We start from the raw sequence: 18,514 nt of genomic DNA on the forward strand, positions 1-18,514 counted from the left end.
CAAAGTACCAGAGGCATGACAATGCACCATCCTCGCATAGGGACACCTTCCACGGTGCTGAGGGCATCTCTCACCCTTCAGAGTTGGGACATTACCATCCGATCAACCAGATTCCATTACCTCGTACCCTTCTGTCGAGGCCTCCTTGATTTCCTCTACAGAGTGTGCTTTGGGGCATTTAGCCTGCAGGGCCATGTTCACAAATTCTTTAGCTGTATCGGTGTCCTGGTCTCTGGCAGCCGGGTCAAGTGAAGGGTGCCTGGAAAGACAGTCCGCTGGGCTGTAAGAACCGAGTTGATAAACCATTGTAAAGTGGTAGAGCTGCATCTGTACCATCTGTACCACCCACCTTTCAATCTTGGGTAGGAGGCTTCCGAGACGTGCCTGCAAATAGGGTCAGAAGTGGCTTATGATCTGTCACCACCTTGAATTTTTACTCACACACGTAAAAGTGAAAGTGCTTACATCTCCACCTAATAGCAAGGGCCTCCTGTTCAATTTGTTAATACCTAGTCTCGGTCCTCGACAATTCCAAGCTGGCATATGTGACTGGTGCCCATTGTCCTGGGGCCTCTTCTTGGGTGAGGAACCCCCTCAAGACCTACGGGGCTGGCGTCGACTACTAGCTCGGTGGGGCATAGCGTATTTGAAGTAGAACATCGCCGTGTTCCTGAGTAGCACCTTATGTATGTCCTTGAATGCTTTTCGGGTGTTCAGACCCCATTCACCTTGCACCTGTCTTTGTCAGCATTCGAAAGGCTCTGAGATTGTTGCTAGGTGTGTCTGCCTACAGGCAGCAGCAGCGACTCGTGAGTGGTTGAGACGCCTTTTCGAACTAATTTAAGTGAGATCTTGATGAGACGCACTCCATTTTTCACAATCAGTGAACTACCATACTACAGCGACGACAGAGCCCATGTAACTGCATATGACGCAAGTGGTTTACCACAGGATCCAACCCAGGATTTGTATTTCCCTGGGCAAAAGAAAGTTTCTGCTCTGGTAGCCATCAGGGCATAGGAGGCATAGGAGACAATGACGGGTCCACCCTGCCTAAGACAAAAACAGATTAGGAAATCCGATCACCCCATAATGTTTCGCCATAGGTGCATCTCATTGGTCCTGGTGAAGGAGGTTGTGTACATAGTCCGAAACGACCGAAAAGAACATTGACTGTACGTCTGGAAAACCCCAGCTCCCAACAATAAAAGAAATTAGGGATCTTGCCACAGCAAAACTGAAGGTGTAGGTGAGATCAGGCTGGGGGCAAACGAGAGATTGCAGTGTGAATGTTTTGTGTGGTGTTTGAAGTGGAGAGTGATTTGAGATATGGGGAATATACGAAAACACTTTGATGTAAATAATGTGTATATTAATGTGCAATATTGTTTGGTTTTGGTTTTGTTTTGTACTTATATAAGTTGATAAAAATGTTTTAAAAAAATTATAACATTTGTTTGGCTACCCAAAAATGATGAAAAATTAGATAAAGATACAAATGATATAACAAATGTAATAAAAACCTACAAATTACATTTCATGCTGTTGTTTTTGGATTAGCTGGTGGTCGAGACATTGGGCACTGAGAGCCATCCTTGAAGTAATACAGGTCAAGTGGAATCTTTTGCATTATTTTGTTTTGGCTTCTCCCTTTTCCCAGACCCAGAATAAAATATCAGGTGGTACAGGGTGGAGAGGACACATTGCGGAGTGCGCACTGAAGGACTAAGCAGAGATTATCCAGAGAGAGGACAACATGTTTGTTCCTGAAAAAGACATGAGTAATTGTGGGCTGCTGTGTGCCAGGATATCCTTCAGGCTTCAAAATCTACTCGCCTCTCCAATATACCCTGATGAAGTCTGCATGGACGAAACGCGTTGGCAGGGCTTATGTGCTAATGTAATAAATTTCAATAAAGCGGATTTGAGGTTGACGTGCAAGACTCCAGAGGAATATCATTGGATGCTATATGTTTTTATGTCCCATTTGCTTTGAATTAAGTTAAAGAGATTAGGTAATTGAATGCTCCTTTTCATTGTTGTGTATCGGTGCCTTTTCGTATATTGCACATCAATGCAAGAACAAGCCAGTGACCTATGGCGCCGCAAAACCTTGTTTTCATCCTTTCGTTGACGAGCTTGTCACAATTTAAAGCATTTATAGTCTGAATTTACCTGTAGGTCAATGTGGATAGTGAGGGCCATCACAGCTGCGTCATAGTCCTGGTCATCCCTGTGTTAAGGTGGTTCTCAAACTGTAGCTGTTAGATCTAGCATCATTGGCGTGGTTTCCCCCGACTCTTTTGCTTTCTGACCTCCTGTTTTACTGACTTCATTTTTGCTGGCTTTAGGATTCTGGCCACTTTACCACTGCTGACTAGTGCTAAAGTGCAGGTGCTCTGTTGCTAAAGCAAGGTAACATTGGCTTTTCCACAATTGGCATATTTAATTTACTTTCAAGTCCCTAGTAAAGTGCACTGAATGTGTCCAGGGTCTGTCCATCAAATGCTACTAGTGGGCCTGCAGCACTGATTGTGCCACCCAATTCAGTAGCCCTTTAAAACATGCCTCAGGCCTGCCATTGCAGGAGCCTGAGTGTGCAGTTTAAACTGCCATGTTGACCTGGCAACTTAACCCTATAGCTAGGCCCAAATCTTCCTTTTTAATACATATGTCACCCCTAAAGTAAGCTCTGGAAAGCCCCATGGGCAGAGTGCAGTAGATTAAAAATGTTGGACATGTACTTTCAAGTTTTACATGTCCAGGTAGGGAAACATTCTAAAATTCATTTTTCAACACTGTAAAGACAATCTTGCCCATAGGTTAACATTGGGATTACCTTGTTCCATATTATAAGTGTAATATCCATTTGGGACAAGATTAAACTTCGAGTTTGGTGCCTCTAGACTCACAATTAAAAAATACAACTTATGGTAAAGATTGATTTTAAATTGTAAGTCTGAAAATGCCACTTTTAGAAGGTTGGCATTTTCTTACTTTAACCATTCTGGGCCTCTGCCTGTCTATAAATATATGTCTGCAGTAGGTGACAGCTGGGCATTCCCTCTAGACAGCCACACACAAAAGGAGCTGAAGAGTGTCATTCGCATCCTGATGGGCTATCATAGGCTGATGTGTTTTCCTGTGCTAGATGGGAGGTAGGAGCTGACACTTGCACATGAATAGGGCTGTTTCTGTACACACACAAAGAGCTGCATACCCCCTTTAGTGAGTCTGGAGCCAGGGCAGGAAGGGCAGGGACTTGGTGCACTTCGAAGGCCTCTCATTTAAGTCTCCCCCACTTCAAAGGCACAACTGGATGTAAGTACTGGACCCTCACACCATCAGCTCACTCTGGACCTGAGCACACTCTTCCAGAAGGAAAGGACTGCTGTGCTGTTGATAGGACAGACACCCTGCTGGACTCCAAGCTCTGCTGTGCCTGCCCTGCTGCCTGCTGCCCTTAGACAGATGATGAAAAGGACTGGACCTGAATCTATACATACCCAGAACCAAGTGACGCCAAGGGTTTGCTGGCTTGCCTCATTTTCTGAAGTCTCAGGGACATCAAAGGCTTCATTCATCCCTGCTCCAGTCTCTGGACTCTGCCACCTGCCAAGTAGTGCCAATCCAGTTCAGGGCCCTTGGAGGTGGGGTTTCCTGGCTGTTCAGTAAAAATCCATGCTTCGCGGTTTGCTCCGGTCACAACCGACGCATTTGCCTTCGATACCGATGCTTCGCCACCACGAGGGCTCCACCACGTCGACAGCGTGGTCCGTCGACGCTGCACTGTTTTCATTACCCGGAGCTTAGCGATGACACAGGACCCGACTGCGCATGTCGACGATGATGCATTGTCTACATCGCCCCAGATCTCGACAATGGCAGGGGACCCAACTGAGCAGCCTGGAACCAACGCATTGCCTACAATCCTTTGGATGGACGACAACACATTGCCTCCTCCACTCCTCGCAGCTGTCCCTCGACGTTGACACTTTTATCTGTGTAGGTACTGTTTCAGTGAGGCCTGCGTGGCTTCTGTGTCTGACCCGCACTTCATCATGGTCGGCTTGACTTTTCAGATTTGATCTTGTCCAGCCCGACCAGATAGCCTTGGATATCGCTGTATGACTCTGAGTACTATAATTCAAGAAAGTCTAAAAATGTGTAACTCCAGTTCTACTTATCGGATTGTTGTCATTTTGGTATTGTTTTGTCCATTAACTTAAGCTTAATTTGTCTAACCTGGTGTCGATAATTGTTGTGGGGTGCTTTCACTGTTTTACTCTAATAAATGTTGCACATTACATTACACATTGCCTCTTAAGTTAAGCCTGACTGCTCTGTGCCAGGCTACCACAGGGTGACCACAGGTTAATTTAAGGTGCACGTCTGACTTACCCAGACTAGAGTGTTGGTCCCTACTTGGACAGGGTGCATACCTCTGCCAACTAGAGACCCCATTTCTAACAGTAGGTAAATCTCCTCACCTCTGAATGGAGTAGCAGGCACCCTTCACAGCACAATCTATCTGGTGTGTGGCCTGAAAGTATTGCTGAACCTGCTGAACCAAGGCTTCCATCGAGGCGCTGCTATCATCGGGTGAATGAGCTCGCTGAATGGCTGAAGTACAGGCAGCGCTGCATGGGCATGATGGGCCAAGAGGCGGTGGACTGCCGGGGGAGTTGTTGATCATCAGCCATCATAGGGTCATGACACCAACCCTCCTGGACACCGGTGAAGCACTCCACTGACCAGGGGCGTGAGGATGGTGGTGTGCACCAGGGGAAGTGAGACTCAGAGCAGCATGCTCACCATGGACCAATATACTCCTGTGTCAGGTGGGACCAGAATTCCAGCAGAGGGGATGATGGGCTGGAGTGACTCAGGCTCAGGGAGACTGTCCAAGTGATTTCTCTACAGGCGATGAGGCCAGCCTGTAGCACCAGGAAACTTGGCGAGGCACACAGTGCAAGGTGAGGTAAAGCAGGAAGAGAGCATGCATGCCTTGGGTGCTGCAGGCAGCAGAGCAGGTGGGCTCTGCTTTGTTACCAGTTGCTAGGACCTCATCGTCACAGACCCCAAGCCCTCAGGAATGCAGGCGAGCCGACAAGGGTGTTAGGCCTCGCTGCATACTTCACACAATGACCATACCATACTGAATTATCTTGGCGGTAGACCCATCCGATTTATGTTTCCGGCTGCACCCGGCTGAGAGGTGCGTGCATGCATCATCACCCTGCCTGTAAGGACCAGCTTGTGTAGTACACAAGCCAGAGGGAGTACAATGATGCAATGACAGAGTGTGGGAGAAGGAAGTAGATTAGCGTTAAGCTTGACACATGTGACATACGCCGTGCCTTCAGTGGAGGGCATGTTCTCTGGTACTGCCTGGTGCAGGGATGTTTGCAGACTCTTATCCTGTGCGTGACTCCCAGGATGCTGGTGAGTAACCCTTTCATGCCGCCGGTTCCTGGATTGTTGGGTGGCTCCTTGGATCCGGCTCCTTGGATCGCGCAGTAAGAGGACAAGTTCATGGGCAGATTATCAGATACACTGACTCCAAAGCCAGGGGTTTTCCTTTTTGTATTTGTATGTCTTCTTCCTCTCGGATAAAAAGCATATGTCACGCTGCTAGCTATGCTTTTGTTCTTTAACCCCTTATCCTTCACCTGAGTGCTGAGTACAACCTGGCCTTGAAGGGGGCATACCTACTTCCTGGATCTCTCCACAAGTCAGTGATGCAAGCACTCTAAGAAAGTGTGTTTACGTTGTGTCTGTCTGTAGAATGTGTCTCCTTCTCTAATCATAACTGATACAGCTTGGGCTGTTTCCCAGATGCCCGCACTCACCATCCAGATCATTTGTTTAGGTCTCACCACAAGTAGTTCTGCCGGGAAAGTCAAAGAAAGAGTTCCTTTAGGGCTGCAGCACCTCCTTTTTGTAGGAAGCTGGCTCTGTATATACTATACCAAAGTAAGGTATGATGTGAGTCCAGTGGATACCTAGAGGCTTTACAGAGGCTAAAGTAGATAATACTAAAGCTCTATGGGGCAGATTTATAAGCCCTGTGCGTCACTTTTGCGCCACCGTTGCGTCACTTTTGTGAAGCAGCGGCGGCGCAAAGCCAGCGCCATGCTGCGGCAGATTTACAACGTGACGCATCTAGGGAGATGCGTCACGTTGTAAAGCTTGCGCCACATGTGGGCATACCTTCACGGGGGGGGGGGGCGTTCTGGCGCAGGAACGCCTCCGAAAAGTGGCTGAGTGAAATCTACAAGATTTCACTCAGTCACTTTTCCAGCCATGCTGTGTCAAATCCCTGCGCCTGCTTGAAGCAGGCGTAGGGATTGACGCAGCATGTTAGGGATGGGGCACCCCCGAGCCTTGCTGGAGCTGCGTCGCGCTTGCGACGCAACTCCAGCAATGCGCCGCATTTCCGACTGGAGATGCGTCACGCATCTGCCCATCCGAGTGCCACGGTGCGCCGCATTTACAATGCGGCGCATCAGTGGTGGCGCTTGGGTGGGCAGATGCGTCGCAACTCGTCTGGCGCATCTCTGCTGATTAGCAGAGATGCGCCAGAAGTCATAAATCTGCCCCTATGTGTGGTAGTGTGGGCGAGCAGTCAGGCTTATCAGAGGGCTGTCTTAAGCCTTTATTGTACAGACTCAGGCAAGAAATGATTGCACACACTCAAAGACCAGATCCAGACCAATTATTTTGTATAATAAATTATTACTTTGTAATTTTATTCTTAGAACCAAGAGGAACTCAGTTGCAGGAAAGTAACAGTTTAAAAGTAGCAATTCCTTTCAAAAGCAGTGGGAATTGTTTGCAAGGCAGTAAACAATGCTTTACAGAAATAGAAATACTTTCGTGACATCAGTTTAAAACAGTAGAACTTTGCAATAGAATTAGATAGACTTTTGTATGCAATAGAGAGAATGCAATGTAATCCCATGGAAGGAAAACAGTGTTCTGCTTTAACAGGTAAGTACTCAACTTACAATTCCAGTCTTCGGGGGGTTTGACTAACAGTGGGCAAGGGTCAGTTCAAGGTAGGTACTGCACCACTAGCGGCACTGGGGAGCCCGGGTGTAGAGGTCACTGGGCCCAATGTTAGTCAATGGAGACTGGGGAAACCTCGAAGAGGCATGGCTTGCAGGTAGATACCCGTGGTTTTAGGGCACAGGCCCCAGGGGATATGATCAGCATGGGGGCCACAGGCAGCATCAATGCTACACCACCAGCGGCACAGGAGCAGCTGGGTGCAAAATCAGTCTCGGGCGCCCAATGTGTTTCAACAGGGAATCTCGGTCGCACAAAGAGGCTGCAGGCTGCAGGCTTGGGCCAGGAGGCTGGATGAAAGAAACCACTGGCTGGGCAGGTAAGTTGGACAGTTGAGGGAAAAAACTAGCAATGTCAGCTGGGCTCCCCAGAGTCAGGGGGAGGGGGATGCAGGGGTGCCTATTGGTGTCAAACTTACTTTACCAGAACCGGTTCGGGTTGGGGGGACTCTTCGTGTTGAGGCTGCAGGCAAATTTGTGGGGCCCAGGAGAGGTCAGCCACCGATGCAGATGAGGTCAGGATCGCTGGGGAGCCTTCGCAGGAGAGGTGTGCCACTCAAACTTGGGCCGTGGGCGTCGGTTTCAGAGTGGGCAGGAGTGACACATCTGCCTGGATCCAGAATCCGTGAAGAAGGAGTTTTTCTGGAGAGGGCCACTGTCCTTGGGAGATCTGGTCTTGGCTGAAGAGTGGCAGTTTTCCTGGGGTTCTCAGAAGTTACTGGCCACAAGACAAACATCGTCTTCTTCACAGGGTCTTTGAGCAGGAGACAGGCCGGTAGGGCTGGCGCGAATAAGTAGTCATGCGCAGCTGCATTGTGTCTTCTTTGTCATTTTCTTCTTGGGTTGCAGGAATCTTAGGATCAAGGTTCAGGGGTGCCCCAATTTACTGAAATTAGGGGTGCTACAGGTACTGGTGGACGTATCCAATGCCTTTAGGGTGAGTACACCCCTAGAATGTACCCTCCCTCTGGGAAGGGAGCATTCCCCTAACTGAATTGGGTGAATCCTTCCATACAAGATGTAAGATTTTCTAAGGAGGGGGTCACCTTGGTCCAGGGCACCTTAGGGGTGGTCCTGGCAGAGAGGGGACACACCTCTCCAGACTTCTAATTTCCCGCTGACCTTGCAGCCAAAAGTGGAGCTTTGGTCAAGGGGGAGGGCATCTCCACTAGCTGGAGAGGCCGTGGCAAGCATACCAAAGGGTGGGACGACTTTGAGGCTCACTGCCCTGAACGTTGTTCCTGCTTGGGGGTGGGTGTGAAGCACCTCCACCCAGAGCAGGCTTTTTTCCTGACCCATGAAGGCACAAGGGCTCCCACCTTAGGGGGTCAGAAACATGTCTGAGTGTGGCAGTCTGGTGCAGATCAGTCAGCTAGACACGAGGGAATTGGTTGTTTTTCAGGGGGCATCTCTAAGATGCCCTCTGAATATATTTTGTAATAAATCCAAAACTGCCATCAGTGTGCGTTTATTATACTGAGGAGTTTGATATCAAACTCCTTAGCATTCAGTGTAGTGTTCTGCTTTCTCCTCGTGGGGACTCTCGTGCCCGAGCTGCCCCGTGAGGAAAGTGTAGAACCGCAGTTCAGTAATATTCGATGCTTACCTTCAAATTGTTAACGACACTGGAAGGCAGTTGAAGTCAGCGTACTGCTCCTGGTGGTTCGTCGTCTATGTCTGGCTGAGAATTTTATTAAAGTGGTGAATTCAACCTCGTCCCTGTGTGTATTTCACTACAATTCAGTAAAGCCATCATGGAGTTGTGGAGTTCGTAATGACAAACTCCCTGCCCATGTACTCATTATGGCTTTGCTGCACTTACAATGTCTGTGAATGGCACAGATACTGTAGGGGCATAGTGCTCATGCAGCTATGCCCTCACCTGTGGTATGTGGCACCTTGCCTTAGTGCTGTGAGGCCTGGTAGATGGGTGACTTACCTATGCCAATAGCAGTGGTTGGTGGGCATGGCACAAAGGGATGTGGGCAATGTCAATTCTTAAGTTTTGTATGCACCAAAACACACAGTCTATGTGTTTGGTGAAGGGGCCTCTGAGAGTGGCACAATACATGCTGCAGCCCTTAGAGACCATCTCTGGTCACAAGGCACTTGGTAACACTGGTACCTTTTACAAAGGACTTTCATGTGAGCCAGACGTTTGGCAATTGTGAAAACAAAGGTACAGTTTTGGGAAATAACACAGGCCCAGGGACCCAGTGCAGACTCAGTCAAAGTGCATCGGATATTAGGCAGTGTGGTGAGTAACCATGCATTCTACACTTATGCACTGTAAGGTGTAATGCTTTAAAGAGGCAGGGTCTGTCAGGCTCCTCTGTAATTTGAGAAAGGGCCAGCGAGGTGATGGAACTATCTTGAGGTGGGGGGGGGGGGGGGGGGCACTGGCAATGAATATTCCATACCTAAAGGAATAGGGGCTGTGATTAATCTAACTGCTTTCTAAGGAGTGAGTGTGCCCTAAAGTCAAGAGGAGTGAGGAGCGAGTCCAGTAAACCACTCGGAACCACTATTTCATAAATCCATGAGTAAACATGGCGTGTAAAGGTAGAGCCATTTATTCATAAAATATGTTCAGCCAAATAGCCTCTTTCAGCAGAGAAATTACCCGTAGAAAACACTGGGCTGGCATCTCCCTTGTGAATGGGTGAGTGCCAGGCCTTAATTGTTGTAACTACTTATGGTAGCATGTCTTAAAGATATATTTGAAAAAACTGTAGCACCTCAGCATGAAAGGGCCCTATGATAATTGACTTCCCCCGGCAAGTGAACAGGTTCTCCCCCGTCCTTAAGCAATGATTGGTCCCAGAATGGATAATGACCACAAGAAATCATTTAATGTCAGAATTCCCAAAATGCCTTAGATGTGCTACTCCACTGTAGCTCCAGAAAGTTTACATTTGCATTGCACGGCATTAGGGAGTCGTAACGTCCTGAAATCATCACCGAGGGCCAGGGGAGAGCAGAGACGTGTAGCGATGCTCTCCTCACCTCAAGCATGGCCACCCAAATCACTCCAACCCCAACGCCAGCAGGTTGCTTCAACTAGGAGACTGGAGAGGTAGCATCCAGGAGCACCCGCAGTTAGTCCCAGCTCAGATTCACTTTGACTTCGGTGGTGAACAGAGTGAACAGGGGCGACAGTGCTGGTGACCATATGCAGGCACCCAGCAGGCAGCTGAGGAGGGCGGCAGATGGCTTTCCTTGCATTTGCATGGCCGCCTCGCCCTCTCCATCCCCCTCTCTGGCTGGATGCCGGGGCGCAAAAGGACGGGAGAGGCAGTGAGTCCCCGAAGTTAGACCTGGCTCAAATTCCTGTTCCTCCTAGAGTGGACAGGGTGTACCTGGATGGCAGTGCAGGCACCCAATGGGATTTGACCAATGGCCATTCTTAGCCTGGGGAATCTTCCCAGGTTCCTTGCCTCTGGTTACTGCACAGTATTGGGGGATCACAAGATCAATTCCTTCGGATGCCGAAGGGTGGAGGCTGAAAGGGGGGGGTGTTTACTTGGGATTTATACCATATGGTGATCCCTAGCCCAGGGACCTCCCTGCAGGAGCCTCTTGACAGTCAGCCATCTTGAATGGGGTTGGTTGCTCAAATACTGCAATGATGTGAACCCTCAGTAATAGGTATTAAGAAACACTCCTAGGATACATTGATTCAATTGTAAGGCAATGTTTTGCTGTATTGAACAAGAAATATGATATATAACAGATGTTAGCCCAGGCTGAGGTAGAGGGTTCGCGGATGAGGACCACAGTCTTCTCTGAGTTGAGCTTCAGCCAGATATCTCTCAACCAGGCCGCGACGTACTTAATTCCTTCATGGGAGCAGCATCTGGTGCCTTGGGGTTTCTTCGGGAGGGAGAGGATGAGCTGGGTGTCGTTGGCGTAAGACACGATGCTGAGCTCATGCTGTCGGACGCTGATGGCGAGGGGGTCCATGTAGATGTTGAAGAGCTTGGGGCTGAGCGATGATCCTTGTGGTACTCCGCAGTTGGTGTCTGTGGGTTCTGAGAGTAAGGGAGGCAGTCTGGCCCTCTGGGTTCTGCCGGAGAGAAAGGATTGGATCCCGTTAAGGGTGGTCCTTTGGATCCCTACGTTGTGAAGTCTGGCTGCAAGAGTGTGATGTGAGACGTTGTCATAAACTGCGGAGAGGTCCAGTTGGATGAGTGCTGCAATGTGTCCCTGGTCGAGTACCATGCGTATGTCATCAGTGGCGGTGAGGAGGGTGGTCTTGGTGCTGTGGTTGCTATGGAATCTGGACTGGGAGGAGTCTAGGATGGAGTTCACTTTGATGAAGGTGGTCAGCTAAGCGTTCACGAGTCTCTCTCCTACTTTGGCAGCCAAGGGGAGGAGAGAGATGTGCCGGTTGACTTTCAGGCTTTCTTGAGGAGGGGTTTGACCTCTGCCCGCTTCCAGCTGTCTGGGAAGATGCCGGATGTGAAGGACAAAATACACAAGATGATGGATGGAATGTTGCACATTTGCAAAAAATTCACCCCCAGTCACAGATCTGGGTTTAATCCATCGTTATTTTGCTCACCACGCCACCCCAGTTCAGACATGGCCATATGCAAATCAGTCTTGACCCTGTCTGATTTGCATATGGCTGGGTTCAAGCTGGAACGGCATGGTGAGCGAAAAAACAATGGATTTAGGCCCAGATCTCTGCACTGGGGTGAATGTATGACATTGTTCTGCATTCTGTCCATCAACTGTTGTTTTTGCATTTGTCACCCCGAGTGGGAAGGGTATGCCCAGACATGGGTTCCGTGCTCTCCATGCCACTGGACTCATGCTATCCTGGCTGAAGAAGGGTGAAACCCTGAAACCGGTCCTAGGATGCTTGTTTCCAGTTCAGGGAGGACCTGGCTTGGCAGTTCGGGCTGGACTGTTCCCATGAGGCACAGGGTCAAGACTGATTTGCATATGGCTGGGTTCAAACTGGAACGGCATGGTGAGCAAACAAATGATGGATTTAGGCCCAGATCTCTGCACTGGGGTGAATGTATGACATTGTTCTGCATTCTGTCCATCAACTGTTGTTTTTGCATTTGAAGGAGGCACTGATGGTCCATCCTAGTTTGTGGGCAATAGCAGCGGGGGACCTATGGTAGATGTGTGGTGGGCTGGAGTCTGGGGGTGCTCATGAGTAGCTGCTCTTCATGGTCACGGTGATGTGCTAGACGTTGCCGGGGTTCCTGGTCGTGAGGTTGGCTTGTTTTCAGTGGTGGGGTGGTGTCCGGCGTCTGTTTGCTGCAGTTGTCGAGGTGGAAGTTCAGCTTTCTGAGTAGGATGTAGTCTGTAGAGGTGATGGCGTGGGGTGCGACAATGTTGGGAATGGTGGTTGTGGCCTGGCTGCAAGGTCCCAGGGGTCTGTAGACAAGGGGGCCACATAGCGTGGTCCTGGGGTTGCTCCGGATCAGGAAGTGGAGGTGTTTGGTTTTAGAGAGGGGGTCGTTCAGGCTGGGGGTGGGGAGTCGGATGGGGGTAATGTGTGCTCTGTCGAGTCCTCCTCCTGGGTGTTGGGGGCAGTCCTGTCTCTGAATCTTGTATCCGGTGGGGGATGGCGGTGGCAATGTCGGGCCCGGAGGTGGCGTTGTTTCAGGTTCCTGTGAAGAATGCTAGGTCAGGCGTGAGGCTGTCGATCATCCCCCAGATCCTTACAGCGTGTCTGTGTAGGGGTTGAGTGCGTGAAGGGTGGTGTAGTCATATTGGTGGTTCCTCTGCGATCCACGGGTCCTTGCGCTGCTCGTGCTCGGGTCGTGGACGGGCACAGACAGGCTTGCCTTATGCACACCTTTGGAGTGCCTGCGGCACGCATGCTGTGCACGTCCCCTGTGCGACTGCGCAGCGGACGCCATAAGTAGGGGAGGTGTGAGTGAGGATCGGCTGGGCGGCGGGATCGGCTGTGGAGGGTGCATGGCCTCTGGGCCATCAGTGGCGTGAAAAAGGATGCGGGGCAGACGAACAACCAACAGACAGCTACTGATACAGACACTAAAGTGAAAGACCAAAGGATACAAATTTAGAATTAGCACAATGAAGTGATGGATCACACACAAAGATGGCAAGAATACAATCAGGCAGAGGTAATTGGCTGAGGCTCATCTGATGACACTGGCAAGCTGGGGGCTTGAACACCTCCCAGGAGGAGGAGGGGAGGCACATCGGCGGTGTATTATGTGCAGAGCTGCTGTGGAGAGAGTGAGGCCTTGACCAGAGTCAGGGGACTCACTGACTATGTAGTGTAAAATATGAAAGATGGGCGTGCAATAGGGCTAAATATGAAAGATGGGCGTGCAATGGGGCTACATATGAAAGATGGGCGTGCAATGGGGCAAAATATGAAAGATGGGCGTGCAATGGGGCTACATATGAAAGATGGGTGTGCAATGGGGCAAAATATGAAAGATGGGCGTGCAATGGGGCAAAATATGAAAGATGGGCGTGCAATGGGGCTAAATATGAAAGACGGGCATGCAGTGGTGCTAAATATGAAAGACAGGCATGCAATGGTGCTAAATATGAACGATGGGCGTGAAATGGTGGAGAATCATCTTTGCAGTGTGTCCAGACCAATTAGCCTTCATTTCACGACCAACTCCAGACCAACAGACTACAACAGTTATGTAGAGCACGAACTTTACGCAGCAGGCGGACAACCCGCACCCCTGATCTAACAACCAGACTGCCATCTCCAAATGGACACCACGCACGGATGAATACGCCTCCTCTTCAAGGAAAGGCATCTATTTGTGGGGCAACACAGACCCCTTGGCCCCCGCACATGTACCACTACGCAACATCAACATCACCTACAACACAACCACGTACACAGACAACTTGAAGCCTGAAGAAAGTAATGTCCTTACGCCTTGTGACCCCCACGGGTGAGTAGCACACTTTAAATACCCATGCTTCATTGAAGCCCCTCTCGTTGGATATGCAAATGTGGTGTGACCTGTGTTGAAAGCTGCAAGTTAGGGTGTCTTAACTCTAGGGTCTACCGATTCTGTCACACACCTGCATGTCAGATGCTCCTGGCGCAGAGTCCATCTACATTGCACAGACCTAGCCACACTTGCTGAGTAGTGACAGTGTGTCCACTTCCTTTGCAAGATATGTTGCGGGACATATACGCTCACTCTCCAGACCATGCCAGAATTTTTAGTAATCTGTGTGCATTGTGTACTGGACATGAAACAGTAGTGTTCCTGCTTTACACAGGTAATGTGAGAGTAAGTGATGACTGGACATTTGACATTACTCACAAAAGTATTATGGGTGTAGGGCTTTTTGCTTTACAGAGTTGACATCTCCTAGATGCCTACCATGACTCACGGGAACAGTCAAGTTTAGGATTCTGTCACAGCTAATGTTTGGGGTGTGTGACACTGTTCTGCTGCACAGAAGGGGGATATGTGGCATGCTCCCTGTAGGGACAGTGTCATGGAGACTTGTCCCTGCTGTTAGTTCTTCCACTGGCTGATGTTGATGACGCCCTTGAAATGTTGTTGGTTCATCTGACTATACGCTGTGTGCAGAGCCACACACATCACTGCACACATTGCACGACACGCTTGCAGTGGCCACAGCATGGGAGTGCGCATATCTTAGGTTACATCGTTTGTCAACCAGGAGGGGCTGACTGACGGCTTGCACTTTGTGTTGAGCCACTATTTGACGATCTACTTCATTGAGGCAGACATTGTGGTACTGTATGTGTATGGTGGGCATGTGCCCTTCCGTGTCTTCATCAATGTGAATATGCAGTCCAGTATTTTGGGATGTGACTTGCAATGTGCACCATCACAACAGGCTCTGTCCACCATGTAGTGTGTGAGTAGATATGCCAAGGGATATTAGCTTACAATTGATGAGGAGGACAGAACTCGTGGCCTGAGACAGACTTGGAAATTTTAGCACACAATCCTTTTTATGGAAGGATGTGGGGCTCGGTTGGTAGGTTGGTATATGGTTGTTTTGGAGCAATGGGGGCACCGCTAGTTCACACAAACAACGCCAACTCACTGCCTATCTGTATCAGACGAGACAGGTACATTGCTCGTATTTCCCTTGCTGTACCCTCTGGCTGAATCAGTGTCCTGACACTTCTCACATACTTCTATACTGGGCTGGTCAAGAACCACAAACATCTGTGTGAGTTAAATGATTTTATTAACATTCTGAGGATGAAGACTGGACCAGTGCTTGGACATACATGCACACATTTCATGGATGCCCGTTGGAGGGCCAGACAGAGTCATTTGATGGTAACAGGTCCAAGTGAAGAGGCATTGTTCAGTCCACAGGCTGATAGCAGTGGCATTGGCAGGAGAAAAAAGTGAAATGGCAGTCCATATGGTGGTCCAAGGTGATTGTTGGAGGACAGTGGAGCCCATTGCAAGAAGATGATACAAAGTCCGGCACCAAGGATGAAACTGGGCTTTGGGCACTGATGTCTGCTACCGCTTCCTCCTTAGCAAAACAGCACTTTCAAACTCATCTTCGACCTCTGATGTATCATGTGCTTCACATGTGGGTGGTGGTATAGTGGGTGCAGCACTGTGAGGCACTGACACATCAGGAGGCGCAGCTGAGGATGTGGAGGCAGCAGCAGCATTCCTCTGCGCCAGTCCTTGTGGCAGCAATGATGTGATGAGCTGGTGCAGGGCATGATAGATCCCAGCAACATGGTCCTGGTGTGCGGCCCTGGCAGCCATATCTTGTGCCTGCATCTGCCTGGTGCTCTCCATTATCCAACATATGTCATCCAGCCGCTGGCTAATATTTCTGGAGCCACTCTGAGCAGACATTTGTTGTTCTTTCAGAATCATGACTCCAGCAATGTCAGCCATGGTCTGTTGGAGAGCATCAAGCGGGCTATGGGTCTCCGTGGTCCCGGATGGAACTCGGACACCCGCTTATGGTGTCAAGTGTGGCTGCCTGGTGCTCAAACCCCAACCGCACCTGTTCCACCATCTCACGCTGGACCTCAAGCACATGGGAAGACCATGTTTTGGGGTGACGGAATTCCACAAAATTGAACACAATTCCCCAGCAACTTCCCTCTGTCTGACTCCCAATTAATAAAACAGAGAACTCATATACTTTTGGTATAATAACAAGTACCTCTGTCTTTACATGCTAAAATGCATATAGTCATTTCATAAAAGTGAAAATGAAAATTGAGCAAGCAGTGAGAGAGGTGATGATTTTGGGATCCTCCCTAACCTAGGGAAAGAACCAAGCAGATGCCTTGAAAACAAGCAGCACATCTTGCTGAACGATTCGGTGGCGGTCCCATCCTCTTAGGACCACCCCAAACACAGATATGGGCAAAAATACAATCCCAACCAAAGGCCCTGCAAAGAATTATGGGACAAGATTAGCAGTGGGCAGTGAATATTATAGTATCCAATATCAAAATAATTCTACAAAGTACTGCAGTTCAACCAGTCGTTACTAGGTGTCCCTCATGAGTCAAATGCAAAAGAATTGAAATTATTACATCAAGCTGCAGTTCCCCTAGTCTTTACTAGGTGTCCCTCACGAGTCAAATGCAAAAGCATTGAAACCCTTTCATGATGCTGCAGTTCCACTAGTCGTTACTAGGTGTCCATCATAAGCATTTGACTTGAGGGACACCTAGCAACGACTAGTTGAACTGCAGCTCTTTGTAGAATTTGTTGTATTAGCTCTCAGCTCAGCCCTGAGCTGCTGCCCCTTGAGGAATGTTTTATAATTGGATAGTATAATATTCACTGCCCACTGCTAATCTTGTCCCATAATGCTTTGCAGGGCCTTTGGTTGGGATTGTATTTTTGCCCATAACAGTGCTTGGGGTGGTCCTAAGAGGATAGGACCACCACTGAATCGTTCAGCATGATATGCTCTTTGTGTTCAAGGCATCTGCTTGGTCCTCCCCCTAGGTTAGGGGGACCTCAAAATCATCACCTCTCTCATTGCCTGATATTTTTCATTTTCAAAGTTCATGTTTGCGGTTTGTTTATATGCTTTTTAGCATGTAAAATTGCTTTATCAAAGCATTCGTGGATGCAGAGTGGAGTAACAGAATTTTGGCCTGAATTCTGTGTTTTTAACGGGATGCATAGTCTCCGTAAACTCTCATGGCCCAGGGTACTGGAGAGGGTTAGTTGGCGCTGTGTTGCCCTGCTTCTGGAGATGGGGTGGTGAAGGAGTCTAGCAGTACTTGCAGTGCATCATGATCGATGGTGGAGTATTCCTTCTTGTCATCAGTGAGTGTTGGGCCAGTCTGCTGTACAGGAGGTGCTGTCTCTATCTCTGCAATGTGGCGGCAGAGATACAGTTAAACAGTGTTTGTCATGTACGAACATACATTGGATGTGTTTACATGCAGACAGCAGGACTGTGTCCATTCATACTGTTTTTGAGGAGATGCCTATTTGTTGCAGGATATTGATGGCTTAGCGCACATTGCGGATGTGATGTTGTAGTTGTACATTGTCCTCTCACTGTTTCCAGCTATGACAAATCTGATTATACAATATCTACACACAAGCGTCACATGTTCTGTACTCTGTTCATTTGTGTGAGTCATGCTATTTGGGCCACATAGTATTCAATATTGATAGGATCAGATGTGTCTGTGTGTGCACCTCATTGTGTGCTGGTGTCACCTGCATCTTTGGTTTAGCTGTCCATTGTACCTTTAATGTTGTGTGCCTTTGGGTTCTGTGAATTTACAATGCTGTGTTGAGGCAAACTCGGTAGAATATGGGTCTTGGTCAGAGTTGTGAGAGTTGTGCATTCTTTGACCTCAGATGTCTTGGTTGAGCCAGGGGTTGCATGTACACGGGATGTGTCATAGTGTGACTTGCTTGTTTAAGGATGTTGTCCAAACTCAGCCACCTCAGTGAGGTGGTCTTAACCATGTAAATAGTTTGGGCCTGCAGGCATGCTTGTCATCATGCACTGTCACTTGCCTTGTCCATGTGGCTCACGGACACGCTGCATTGCAGGGTACAGCACATGTGCATGTGTTTTTGTCAAGTATGGTTATGTGTAAGTCGGGCAAACCTTAGGCACATTACCAATTGAAGCTTACTAGCAGTTTCAACATGTGCTGCACCATGTAGTACGCATTGACATCCATTTTGCTTTGTCTATTGTGATTTGTCTTGTCTGCGTGTCGTACATAATTTTTAGTGTAGCATGCATTGCGAAGTGCCCTCCGTTTGGCTGACCAGTTGTGAGTATGGTTATGCGTGACTTTGGATTGTTGTTGCGTTATGAGCGGACTGGGGCATGTTACAAAGGAAATGGCAGGGTGAGCCATCTTGTCTTCACGGCTCTCACATACACTTTGTTAACACCTGGCTCAAACATGTTGTGAAGGATATTGTGCAGCCAGGGGTTTCACCCTGCAATGTAAGTAT

The sequence above is a fragment of the Triturus cristatus genome, chromosome 8 (assembly GCF_964204655.1).
Source record: "Triturus cristatus chromosome 8, aTriCri1.1, whole genome shotgun sequence".
Lineage (NCBI taxonomy): Eukaryota > Metazoa > Chordata > Amphibia > Caudata > Salamandridae > Triturus > Triturus cristatus.